Below are 10000 nucleotides of genomic sequence, written 5' to 3' on the forward strand. Positions count from 1 at the left end.
ACAATTTTTGTCCGAGATACTTTTATGATAAAACTTACCTACCGTTTTGCTGAAAATCGCGAAAAACGAATGTGATTAAGTAAGTAAGTAAGTACGTAAGTAAGTAAGTAAGCAACTAAGTAAGTAAGTAAATAGGTAAGTAAGTAAGTAAGTAAGAAAGAATTACGTTTAAAGATATTTATTTCTCATTAAAAACATAATATTGTCACTTACATGAGAACATAAAAATATGATGTAATAATTTATCCGCCGTTCTTTAGATGTTCAGTACATACATGTTACACATTATAGTACTTATTCTTCTTCACAAAATTTAAGATTACACACTTTTACAGGGCACTGTCACATAACAAACAATTTCAGACATGTGTTTTATAAAAACTTTGAAACAATATAGTCTGATAGGTCACGTTTAAATGTTTTTAGTGACCTAATCTTTTTGAGAGATGAAGGTAGACTATTAAAAAGTTGTGCGCCCTCGTAAATAAACATACGCTTGCCGTAATTTGTTCTTGTCTTAGGTAGTATCAAGTAGCTGGCTCGTCTCGCGCTGCGTTTAGACGCATGTTTAGTTTGGGTGAGTAAGATTGATGTATGATAAGAATTTTGATTTGATTTGAAATATATTTTTTTTTGGAGGTTTTTTATTTGGTTTCGGAGGGAAAATGAAATGTACGTGTCGCGCGTTTATTACTGAACATTATCGTACTCGTTATTAATAAAGTAAAAAAAAAAAAAAAAAAAAAAAAAAAACGATTTTTTCTTCGAAGCCGCAATGCATATTCAATATTATGTTATTAATAAATAGTAAAATCAAATCAAAATCACTTTATTCACATATCAGAGAGTTTACACGTTCATATCGTTCGCGTGCACCACACATACGGCAGTCGGCGTCGAGAGTCGAGTCCGTAGCGAACGGTTCGCGACGCCGAATTCAACGCCGCTCAAGTTTTTTCTTGTAAAAAGAGTGAAAAACGCACGCGACAAAAATACAAAAACGCACAACACCAACCACCACCCCCAGCCACAACAACTGCTGCTGTTTTATTATTCTCGTCGTCGTCATCGTCATTCATATTTTATTTAATATATATTTATATTTGAGTAAGTTTGTGAATGCGCGCGATGATAACGACGATGATATAATAACAATACGGTTGTTGGTACTCTCGGGGCAGAGCTGGTGTGTCTGTGTCTGTGTTTGTGTCGCGCGTTGTTTTATATGTTCTTTTTTTACAATATAAAAAATGAGACAGACTCACCGCGCTGTGTCGATCGAGCGTTTTCGAGTTTCCCTATGCGGATGATATTTGATTTGGTGATTTGAAAGGTTTTTTGTGATTTCGTTTCTCATAATTCCTCTCTTCACTCTCTCTATAGTATCATACGCTGCGGCGATCCTCGTCACGTTGAAAGCGATCGTGTAAATTTTTTGCGCGCACCAAGACGCCGACTGGGCTTCGACGGTTTCCCTCTGTTAAGATTTTTAACGTGAGGGCCCGCAAGCCGGAACGCGTCGCGCATTTCACTCGTGCGAGACGTTCACGCTCCTCTCAAGCACCGGGCGTCGATCCGATTTGTGATCACGACGTGTACCGATATTAATACGTTGATACCGCTTCTATTGCGTGTCATCATTTTTATTATTACCCGAAGGGACTCTCGTTACTGAACTTTCATAACATACAATCGGCCCATCGCCGATTTATGATTCGTTCAACGCGCACCGTATGCCTTTGAGATATATAGTATACAGTGCGCGAACGGATATCTCACGATATGTTCAAGATGTCATAGTCGCGACGCCCTAAGGGGAGATCGCGACGCATGACGCGCTGAGCGCGACAACAATCGTTGTTTGCAGCAGCTCCCTGGTTGATCCTGCCAGTAGTTATATGCTTGTCTCAAAGATTAAGCCATGCATGTCTCAGTGCAAGCCGTATTAAGGCGATACCGCGAATGGCTCAATATATCAGTTTTGGTTCCTTAGATCTTACTCAGTTACTTGGATAACTGTGGTAATTCTAGAGCTAATACATGCAATCAGAGCTCTGACCAGTGATGGGATGAGTGCTTTTATTAGATCAAAACCAATCGACGGAGGGCCTCGCGTCCGAAGTCGTTAATTTTGATGAATCTGGATAACTTTTGCCGATCGCATGGTCCAGTACCGGCGACGCATCTTTCAAATGTCTGCCTTATCAACTTTCGATGGTAGTTTCTGCGACTACCATGGTTGTCACGGGTAACGGGGAATCAGGGTTCGATTCCGGAGAGGGAGCCTGAGAAACGGCTACCACATCCAAGGAAGGCAGCAGGCGCGCAAATTACCCACTCCCGGCACGGGGAGGTAGTGACGAAAAATAACGATACGGGACTCTTACGAGGCCTCGTAATCGGAATGAGTACACTTTAAATATTTTAACGAGGAACAATTGGAGGGCAAGTCTGGTGCCAGCAGCCGCGGTAATTCCAGCTCCAATAGCGTATACTAAAATTGTTGCGGTTAAAAAGCTCGTAGTTGCATTTGTGCGCCGCGCTGTCGGTGCATCGCATCCGCGGTGATACTGACACGTCTGCGGAGCATATCGTCGGTGAGCCGGCGGTAAAACGCCGGTTCAATATCAAAATCCTATCGCGGTGCTCTTCAGTGAGTGTCGAGATGGGCCGACAATTTTACTTTGAACAAATTAGAGTGCTCAAAGCGGGCTCAAAATGCCGCTTGAATATTTCGTGCATGGAATAATAGAATATGATCTCGGTTCTATTTTGTTGGTTTTCAGAACTCCGAGGTAATGATTAATAGGGATAACTGGGGGCATTCGTATTGCGACGTTAGAGGTGAAATTCTTGGATCGTCGCAAGACGAACATCAGCGAAAGCATTTGCCAAAGGTGTTTTCATCAATCAAGAACGAAAGTTAGAGGTTCGAAGGCGATTAGATACCGCCCTAGTTCTAACCGTAAATATGTCATCTAGCGATCCGCCGACGTTACTACAATGGCTCGGCGGGCAGCTTCCGGGAAACCAAAGATTTTGGACTCCGGGGGGAGTATGGTTGCAAAGCTGAAACTTAAAGGAATTGACGGAAGGGCACCACCAGGAGTGGAGCCTGCGGCTTAATTTGACTCAACACGGGAAATCTCACCAGGCCCGGACACCGGAAGGATTGACAGATTAACAGCTCTTTCTTGATTCGGTGGGTGGTGGTGCATGGCCGTTCTTAGTTGGTGGAGCGATTTGTCTGGTTAATTCCGGTAACGAACGAGACTCTAGCCTGCTAAATAGGCGTCGTCATTTAGGTGTGCGCGGCTTCAGGGTCGCGCAACTCACTGGCGGCGTATTAAAATTCTTCTTAGAGGGACCGGCGGCTTCGAGCCGCACGAGATTGAGCAATAACAGGTCTGTGATGCCCTTAGATGTCCTGGGCCGCACGCGCGCTACACTGAAGGAATCAACATGTTCTCCCTGGCCTAGAGGCCCGGGCAACCCGTTGAAACTCCTTCGTGCTGGGGATTGGGGTTTGCAATTATCCCCCATAAACGAGGAATTCCTAGTAAGCGCGAGTCATAAGCTCGCGTTGATTACGTCCCTGCCCTTTGTACACACCGCCCGTCGCTACTACCGATTGAATGATTTAGTGAGGTCTTCGGACCGACACGCGGTGGCTTCGCGGCCGTCGGCGTTGCTGGGAAGTTGACCAAACTTGATCATTTAGAGGAAGTAAAAGTCGTAACAAGGTTTCCGTAGGGGAACCTGCGGAAGGATCATTAACGTGTAACGGTCGCGTGCGCGAGCGTTGTCGCCGACACGCTTCGCTCACAGCCGACTGTTGACGATGATAACTTCAATCACGTGTCAATCACTGATTATTTTCGCGCTCGCGATGTGCTCTCTGTGCTCCGTTGTCGCGTTTGCCGCGCGCGCGCTGACATCTCCCGCCGCAAGTGGGGGGGGTGTCCGGCACGACGTCTCCGGCACGACGCTTCGGCGGGCGCGGTTCGCATGTACGCGACGCGCGTGCGTCTCGCGACGCGCTCATGTCGAGTGCGAAGCGAGTCGAGATCACGACGTACGCGCAATGCGTGCGTCACATAATATTTTGTTACACACAGAGATCGTTCACGTATTTTCTAAATATAAAAACTATTACCCTGAACGGTGGATCACTTGGCTCGCGGGTCGATGAAGAACGCAGTTAACTGCGCGTCATAGTGTGAACTGCAGGACACATTTGAACATCGACATTTCGAACGCACATTGCGGTCCGTGGAGAAATATCCAGGACCACTCCTGTCTGAGGGCCGGCTGCATAAAAGAATACGACGACGCCGTCGCTGTATGCTGACAACACTGTTTGCGCGCCTAAAAAACGTGTAAAACGAGTGACGGTCTTCGGGCCGGGCTCGGGTAAACCCCGCCGGTTTTCCGGGGCCCGCTCGATCCGTTCGAAAATGTAAAATAAGCCGCAACGCGTGGTGCTGTTCGCGTGCAACGCCGTCTCCGCCTCACGCCCGACGTGGGTCACGGAGACGGGCGCGGTACCGGGGCGCGCTCGTTCGCTGTCACACGCGGATATCTCGTGATTAATTTTAATTAATCTATGCAGAGCTCTCTATGTGAACGGCGTGCGTGGCTGCGCCTTCGGTTCGCGTCCCGTGCGCTGCACGTGTTATTTCGGCCCGACGTGAGCGTGCAAACGAGTAGGCGGACTCGACGTCCGAAGGGCGCTTCGATCGCGGTACGTGCGCGGGTCGACGATACGTCGTTGAGACTTATTGGCGGCGCGCGCACGACGGTGTCGCTGCGCTGACGGATATCGTGTCTGCCTCATACTTTTTATCGTTGGCCTCAGATCAGGGAGGATCACCCGCCGAATTTAAGCATATTAGTAAGCGGAGGAAAAGAAACTAACCAGGATTCCCTCAGTAGCGGCGAGCGAACAGGGATAAGCCCAGCGCCGAATCCCGCGGTCGTCACGGTCGCGGGACATGTGGTGTTAGGGAGGTTCCGCTTTCTCGCGGTCGCCGCTCCCGTCCAAGTTCGTCTTGAACGGGGCCGTTTTCCCATAGAGGGTGCCAGGCCCGTAGCGACGGAGCGAGTCCGCGAGAGGGACTCTCCTCAGAGTCGGGTTGCTTGAGAGTGCAGCCCTAAGTGGGTGGTAAACTCCATCTAAGGCTAAATATAACCGCGAGACCGATAGCGAACAAGTACCGTGAGGGAAAGTTGAAAAGAACTTTGAAGAGAGAGTTCAAGAGTACGTGAAACCGTTCAGGGGTAAACCTGCGAAACTCGAATGAACGAACGGAGAGATTCATCGTCACTCCGGGGCGTACGGCGGCGTGCCGCGATGTGCGCGAGACTCGTGCTCGCGTTCACCGGTCGCCGCCGTTGACGCACCCGGACGGCGTGCACTTCTCTCTTAGTACACATTATGCATCGCGACCCGTTCGTCTGTTCGGCCTAAGCGTTGTCCGGGAGCCGGGCGGCTGCGCGTTCACGCGCACAGCCGTCCGACCGTGACGATCGCCGGCCGGCGGCGGACGGTACTTGTCATGAAACGCGCACGCGTCTCCATCCGGGGACGCGTCCGGCCCGACGCGAGCGAGAGTCGTCGTCGACATCCTGCCCTTGTGCGGATGCTGACGCGACGCCGCTGTCGTCGCAGCCGTGTAGTCTCGGACTGTGCGCGTATCAGTCGGCGATGTTACTGTTTCGGGCACTCGCAGGACCCGTCTTGAAACACGGACCAAGGAGTCTAGCATGTGTGCGAGTCATTGAGTTATGAATTCAAACAGACAAAACTGAAAGGCGCAACGAAAGTGAAGGCGCGCGCTTGTCGCGCGCTCAGGGAGGATGGAGCGTCGGTCGTCAAAAATCGATCTCTCGCACTCCCGAGGCGTCTCGTTTCCAATCAGCGAATGCGGGCGCGCTCTGAGCACAGATGCTGGGACCCGAAAGATGGTGAACTATGCCTGGTCAGGTCGAAGTCAGGGGAAACCCTGATGGAGGACCGTAGCGATTCTGACGTGCAAATCGATCGTCGGAACTGGGTATAGGGGCGAAAGACTAATCGAACCATCTAGTAGCTGGTTCCGTCCGAAGTTTCCCTCAGGATAGCTGGCGTCGACTCGTAACAGTCTCATCCGGTAAAGCGAATGATTAGAGGCATTGGGGCCGAAACGACCTCAACCTATTCTCAAACTTTAAATGGGTGAGAACTCCGGCTTACTCGAACGATGAAGCCGGAGATCTGATGACGGTGCCAAGTGGGCCAATTTTGGTAAGCAGAACTGGCGCTGTGGGATGAACCAAACGTAGTGTTAAGGCGCCTAAAAAACGCTCATGGGACACCATGAAAGGCGTTGGTCGCTCATGACAGCAGGACGGTGGCCATGGAAGTCGGAATCCGCTAAGGAGTGTGCAACGACTCACCTGCCGAAGCGACCAGCCCTGAAAATGGATGGCGCTGAAGCGTTTTGCCTATACACTACCGTTACCGGCAATCGGCGCGTGCGTGTCAAAGCGCACGCGTATTATGCCGTAACGAGTAGGACGTGCGCGGCGGAGTGCGCAGAAGGGTCTGGGCGTGAGCCCGCCTGGAGCCTCCGTCGGTGCAGATCTTGGTGGTAGTAGCAAATACTCCAGCGAGGCCCTGGAGGACTGACGTGGAGAAGGGTTTCGCGTGAACAGTAGTTGCTCGCGAGTCAGTCGATCCTAAGCTCAAGGAGAGATCTTATGTCGATGCGGCGTGTTTATATATATTTTGTGTATATGATAAATAACGCCCTTTGAGCGAAAGGGAATCCGGTTCCTATTCCGGAACCCGGCAGCGGAACCGTTTCAATAATCGTTCTCTCGTTTCTCAAGCGAGTGTTCGACGGGGTAACCCAAAGTGGCCTGAAGACGCCGCCGAGTGGTCCGGGAAGAGTTTTCTTTTCTGCCTGAGCGTTCGAGTTCCATGGAATCCTATAGAAGGGAGATATGGTTCGGAACGCGAAGAGCACCGCATTTGCGGCGGTGTCCGGATACTCTCTGCGGACCTTGAAAATTCAGGTGAGGGATGTACGTGGAGATGTCGCGCCGGCTCGTACCCATATCCGCAGCAGGTCTCCAAGGTGAAGAGCCTCTAGTCGATAGAATAATGTAGGTAAGGGAAGTCGGCAAATTGGATCCGTAACTTCGGAATAAGGATTGGCTCTGAGGACCGGGGCGTGTCGGGTTTGGACGGGAAGCGGATGCGGCCGGTGCCGGGCCTGGTCGATGCTCGCGCGTGTCTCCATCGCAAGGTGGTCTCGCGCGTCGTGCTGAATCCGGACCCGCGTTCCGGCCTTTCGCGGATCTTCCTAGCCGTAAGTCCGCGTCGGTTTCGTCTCGTGCGCGATCGGCGCGGTACTGTACGACCGCCGTTCAACGGTCAGCTCAGAACTGGCACGGACAAGGGGAATCCGACTGTCTAATTAAAACAAAGCATTGCGATGGCCCTCGCGGGTGTTGACGCAATGTGATTTCTGCCCAGTGCTCTGAATGTCAACGTGAAGAAATTCAAGCAAGCGCGGGTAAACGGCGGGAGTAACTATGACTCTCTTAACTGCAACACGCTAATGCTCCCGGAGCAGGGCCCTAACGGGCTGGAGAGTCCGAGTTGCTCCACTGGGGGTGTACGGCCCGTTCATGGGTTTGCTGGCAAAATACTGTGGACGGGGGATCATAGACTGAGTCTCTTTGAGGCGATGACGTGCGTGCACTACCCTTTGCAATGGGGAAGAGCTAATGCGCTGCGCGTAAAGTGCAGTTGCATTAGTGAAGCCCAACTCCTACCCACGACCTGCACGCGGTGCCGCCGCTCTTAACTAACGTTGGATAGAAATATCCATTTTGGGGGGAGGGGGAACGCCAAAACATCCTTTCAGCCATCAACTGCCAGAGTGCTGAACCTCGCCGCGTTCCCTGGCTTTCAAGCGAGGAGCATGCTCTACTGCTAGGTCAACAGGCTTGCCTGGAGGCTGGGCGGGGAGCGTGCATTATCACCTGTACGATCCACACCACATAGCGGGTGATGCATTGGGGGTGAGCCCCCAATGAGCTCCGATGGGGTGCCCGTTTACGGGTGCTCAAGTACAGCGGCCCTTCGGGAGGAGCCTAGCGAAAGCCGCGTACGAATCGGCTGTGAAGGGTTAGCAGCCCCCACGGCCGACAATCTAAGAGAAAGCTTTGTCAAATTATGTGGGCCGTACCACGGCAGTGGATTTGACCTCTGACCTCCCGCAGGAGTCAGAGAGCATCTCGATTATAAACCCGGACGCTGAATCTGGTCGATCGCCGAGCGGTGGTCATCTCCAGTTCACGTGTCCGATTTGTACACGACCATTTAATACTGCTATCGGGCTGGGCGTCCATAAACGAAGGGCCCACCCGGTGCATTCGAACGCCGAAGCCGCCCCTACAGATAGGGTAAAGAGGAGGTGGAGCGATGAAGAGTTGACGATGTTGGCGCGTACTGAAGCGGGATTAATTGTGGAGACCGGGAAGTGCACCAATATTACCCTGGCGGCTCGTCTCTCAGGTTCCGGAAGGACTGTGGAGGCGATTAAGGGCCAAAGGCGCTCCGCTGCGTACAAAAGCAAAGTGCTCGAGTACGTAGAGGAGATGCGGATTGCGGCCACCGTCAGGGAGGTGGAGCTGTCCCGCGAAGCAACGACGCCCGTGGAAGACCAGCCGACAACCGACTCTAGAGTGCAAACCACTGACCTTGATGACCCCTTCGCCGAACTGACTTCGGATAGGCCAGACGCGTCGGAACTGCTTGCCAAACTACTCTGCGAGAGGGAGGCGGCACGGAAGATGCGGATGAGCCTGGAGTCACGAGGTAGGGGGCGGCGGAAGAAAACCCACAAGTCCGGAAACGCCACCGGCTTGAAGATGACTTCGCGAAAGCGGAGGCGCGAAGAGTACGCTAAGATTCAGGAGATATTCAAAAAATCACGAAGACGTGCTGCAGCTGAGGTAATAGATGGTGCAACCAGGGGCGTGAAGCACTCTCTTGGGGATATGGTGTCATATTGGCAGCCTATACTTGAGGCAGTGTCGACCGCTGCTGGGCCCACACCGGAAGCTCTGAAGGCCTTACGGCTGAAAGAGCGGCACGGAGGCACGCGCGACTATTCCCAGCTCTGGGCCCCATTTTCTGCTCAAGAGATCAGAAAGGCCCGTATCGATCTTCGAACTGCGCCAGGTCCTGACGGCATTACGCCTGACGACTGGCGTAGTATACCCCTGCAATCCAAGGCGGACCTCTTCAACGAATGGATGAGGATAGGCGAAATCCCAGAACTACTGCGACAAAGCAGAACTATCTTCGTGCCAAAGAAAGAGGAGCCTGCGGGCCCCGGCGACTACCGGCCAATTTCGATTGCGTCGATACCGCTGAGGCATATGCATAGTCTCTTGGCTCGGAGAATTTTGAATTGTTGCCCCCCGGACTATCGTCAGCGAGGATTCGTCCACGCCGACGGCTGCCTAGAGAACACAGCGGTGTTGGATACGGTTCTGGGGGATAGCAGGAGCAAGTTGCGGGAATGTCATGTGGCTGTGCTAGATTTCTCCAAGGCCTTTGACACAGTGTCGCATGAGGCGCTTGTCAAGCTACTTGTGGAGAGAGGCCTACCCATGGCTTTCTGTGACTACGTTGCTCGCCTTTACCGAACAGCCCTCACTACGTTGGCGACTTCGGAGGGGACGAGTGACCCTGTGAAAGTGGGGAAGGGAGTTCGGCAGGGGGACCCGCTGTCTCCGATCCTGTTCAACATGGCGATGGACATTATACTGGCTTCCTTGCCTCCAGGGGTAGGGTACCGTCTAGGAACGGAGATCATCTCCGCCCTAGCGTACGCCGATGACCTCGTGCTAATCGCGAGCACAAAGGCGGGACTCCAGGAGTCCATCGATGTGGTGCACAGGGTTGGAATGATGATGGGCCTCCATCTGAACCGTTCGA

At 52.1% G+C, this 10000-nt stretch overlaps 2 non-coding genes and 1 pseudogene across 2 annotated transcripts; all 3 read left to right on the top strand.

The window, feature by feature from the left end:
* Positions 1 to 1871: 1871 nt before the first annotated feature.
* Positions 1872 to 3776, top strand: LOC126977611 (small subunit ribosomal RNA). Its single transcript, XR_007732286.1, has one exon. It is a non-coding gene; the product is annotated as a small subunit ribosomal RNA (ribosomal RNA).
* A 377-nt stretch (positions 3777 to 4153) lies between these two features.
* Positions 4154 to 4310, top strand: LOC126977711 (5.8S ribosomal RNA). The gene has a single exon (XR_007732382.1). It is a non-coding gene; the product is annotated as a 5.8S ribosomal RNA (ribosomal RNA).
* A 539-nt stretch (positions 4311 to 4849) lies between these two features.
* Positions 4850 to 10000, top strand: part of LOC126977754 (large subunit ribosomal RNA) — an 8003-nt pseudogene continuing 2852 nt past the window's right edge.

Source organism: Leptidea sinapis, chromosome 45 (assembly GCF_905404315.1).
Source record: "Leptidea sinapis chromosome 45, ilLepSina1.1, whole genome shotgun sequence".
Taxonomy (NCBI): domain Eukaryota; kingdom Metazoa; phylum Arthropoda; class Insecta; order Lepidoptera; family Pieridae; genus Leptidea; species Leptidea sinapis.